This window comes from Lepisma saccharinum, chromosome 2, assembly GCF_977018435.1.
Source record: "Lepisma saccharinum chromosome 2, izLepSacc3.1, whole genome shotgun sequence".
Classification (NCBI taxonomy): domain Eukaryota; kingdom Metazoa; phylum Arthropoda; class Insecta; order Zygentoma; family Lepismatidae; genus Lepisma; species Lepisma saccharinum.
In genome coordinates, this window is record NC_139230.1 from 61,133,538 (window position 1) to 61,137,410 (window position 3,873).

Genomic DNA, 3,873 nt, shown 5'->3' on the forward strand with positions numbered 1-3,873 from the left:
AAGCAACTGGCTCCAGATTCTCAGGTACCCTTCAGGAAATTTTGTCCCCCATCGTTTTGGTGTTGAATGAAGCTCACGAAGATCTACTGCTTTCATCAGTAATAACTACCAATGAATTTCGTTCCAGAAGTGACTATTTTCCTTCCCGTGACGTTGGATCATCGCCGAAATCACTATGAATTTCCTCAATTGATTTAATTGTTGTTTTAAGTCCAACTTTATGCACATATAGGCTAGGACTTGACCTACAGTTTAAAGTGGGATCCGAACTAATGTACAATGTGCTTCCACCGTGTATCGAACCCGTGATCCCTTGATTACAAGGCGACAAGGAGGCCTCAATTTCCTCAACATCAGTACCTTCGACGTCTATCAAAAATGTGTTAAACTCTTCAACAAAAACTTCTTCTCCAAACAGCTGCTGTGCCGACCTTCCTGGCGGAGTGGTTAACACAGCGTGCTACGAAGCCAGGAGTGCCGGGTTTGAATCCCGGTCTAGGCATTGGTGTTCTTTCTGAGTATCCCTTCACCCATGTCAAGTGTCATCCTCATGTTGGCGATTAGACGAAATTGGCAGAAAAGCGATGTAAAATCAATCAAATCAATCAATCAAGGAGCTGCTTTATGATATGATCGAAAACTCAAAGTTCTTCCTGGGGCCTCCCCGGTGGCGCAGTGGCAGCGTCGTCGCCTTGTAATCAAGGGGTCCCGGGTTCGATACCCGGTGGTGGCACAAGTGGTTCGGATCCCACTTTAAACTGTAGGTCCAGTCCCGATTAGCCTTACTGTGCATAAAGTGGACTTAAAACAACAAATCAATCAATCAAAGTTCTTCCCTCGTTGGCGTTTCCTCCGAAATACCAAATAAATCCGCTAACAACTTGATGACCACAAAATGTTTCACTGCGAATAATGCACAGAACAGTTCGTACTAGATTCGAATATACAGCTAACAGAAAAGATTCCATATCGCATTTTCTCTTCCTCCGATATTGATGCTCTATGTGCATGTCAACAATTGATTGATTGAATTCTTGTTTTAAGTCCACTCTATGCACAGATAGGCTAATCGGGACTGGACCTACAAAATTTAGAATGGATCCGAATCACTGTACCTCCACCGGGTATCGAACCCGGGACGCATTGATTACATGGCGTTGACGGTACCACTACGACATCGGGAAGGCCTCAGAACGTGTCAAATTTGGTCACACGTCTATTCTTATGTTTTACAACACAACTAAAGTGTTCTTTTTCAAATATCAGCGACAACCACATAGGCCTTGCAAGATATACTATTTGGAAACCAGTGAAGCCGTATAATTGCACAATGTCTTTGCTCTGGAGGACATTGTGTCTTTAGTTTTCGTTGCCAAATTGGGTATCAACAACATTGCTTCTGTAACACACACACACACACGGAGTTGTCCATAAGTATTGAAACTCAAGAAATTTAATAAAACTTTTGAATTTCTGTCTGTCAACATTAGGAACCAAGACGCAACTTTTGCCCCTATATGTTCTTGAATTTCCAAAAATATTTTATTTTAGATACAGCCTAATGAAAAGGCTGAAGATGTACAAACTGCCTTTAAGTCATCTTGTAGATTATGAGATACGTTATTCTGAACAAATTCCTTTTTATAGAGAAAGATTTAAGTGATGTTTGAAGCTATTGACAGTTCACTACACTGTATCTTTATAGCTCTCAGCTGTTTGACTGCACACACACCATCAGATTATGCATACAACCGAAGAAAACCGTCACAAGTCGTTTTGTTGTGTGTAATTGCATAACCGACTGCCCATGAAAATTTGAAATGAAAATTAAAGCCTGAAGAAGTGACATAATCGAGCCGAGATATTTGTGTGTTATAAGGGAGTAGAAAAGCATATTTTGAGCACTAGCCGCTTCTCAAATTTAACCAAGTGCTTTTTTGCTGTACTGTAATGTATATTATCTGGATTGTTGTAGTTTTTAAGGTGGCACCTTAAAATCTGTGTAACTGTCGGTCTTTACGTATCATTCATGGTTCTTACCTATTTCACACGTCTTTGCGTATTTTACGCGTTTTAACGCCCAATTTTCCAACCCTTATTACCAATATTCTAGATGTACTACTTCACCTAGTATATATTTTTCACAGCAGTAGCTCTCTCTCTCTCTCTCTCTCTGTCTTTCTCTATCTCCTATTTATATATTTGTTATTATACGTTACTTTTCTACTCTTGGGTTAATCGTGTTGATTCTCTCAACTCTAGGATGCTTCCTCAACTATAGTTGTGGTTTGTTCTCATTCTTCATTCTAAACATTTTTGTGAGCATAATGTTGCATGTGGTTTTTTGTAGGCTGCATGAGACTTATTTCATCATTCAAACTACTATTTTATGTGAATCCTTTTGAGAGAAAGATCTCCGATTTCTAGTAGTAATAGTAACAAATTAAACAAACACAACTTTCGTCTGATCTAAAATTTTCTTGAAATTTTCACTAAGTTAGAAACTCCTCATGTAGGAGTTTAATATCGTTTGATGAGATTACCAAAGAATCGTACATTGATTTCCTTGAGTTTCTTGGACCTTCAAAACATCTATCCCATCTTATTCTATACACTATTTGCCAAATGAGAACCTGAAAGAAAATTGGAAATGTCTACATATATGCCACTTTATAACTCTTGTAATATTCGTTGTAAAGTTGAGTGACGTACATAGATCACTAGTTTAATTTTTGTATTTTACGATGGATTAGAAATGCTATCTTCTTCCTAACGGTCTACTGCTTGTCGAGAACAGTCCCAGGTTCGATTCCCACAGAGTTACAGGAATTTTCGCGTTTGTGCAGCATTGAAATTACAACTGCAGAGTCACCTGAATGAAGAAGTGGCTGGGCAAAATTGCGATGGGGATTTTAATGACCACGCGTGACCTCTTTGAAAGCCCACTGACATGCCTTGGCTCGTTTTATGGCTGCTGTGAAACTGCCCGATTGTGGTTGGTTGGTTTCATTTAAAATCCACATTTGCACTGATCCATATCGAGGCTGTAATATGTACGAAGACCATCCGTAGGGAATTGAACACAAATTACCTCGTGGTTGAACTCTCGAAGAGTGCAAATCCCAAGTACTTTTTTGTGACCAATATATAACTAAATAACTAACTCACTCTCTAGCCTTCTTAAACCCGAAGGTTCATGGCTGCAGCAACACAGGCCTTCCATCTGTCCCTATCCTGAGCAAGATCTACATACTCTTTTCTATCCCTACCAATTTCCTTTAGGTCCATCTCAACATTATCCCTCCATCTTCGTCTTGGTCTTCCTATTGGTCTCTTACCATCAGGTTTGCCAACAAGAATCTTGTAAAGTCTTCTTTCCTCGTGCCACATGCCCTGCCCATCTAAGTCCTCTTTATTTAATCATTCTAATAATATCTGTGCTTGAATACAAATTATGCAGTTCTAAATGACGTAACCTTCTCCACTCACCTGTCTCCTCATCCCTTTTAGGTCCAAATATTTTCCTAAGGATTTATTTTCAAAGACCAATATATTTTGAAGTGAATTTATGTTTTATGCTATTCTGCGTAAAACTCTGATCCTTTTCAACATTAGTAAATTGAATGCAACTGTCGGGTATAAATTTCTTCCGAAATTTTATATTCTATATGCAAAACAGCAAAACCAATGGATACTTTTGTGTAATGTTTGATTGCAAGCTGGGTCAGGGTGCCTAGAATCGTGGGCAAGGGATTAATAACGATAATCTGTTTCAAAATTTTATCACTGGCTCTCAGTGTTGCAACTAAATTGGAGAGGTGGAGAAGCTACGTAAATTCATTTCAATTTTTTTCTTCCATTAGAAACAGACTG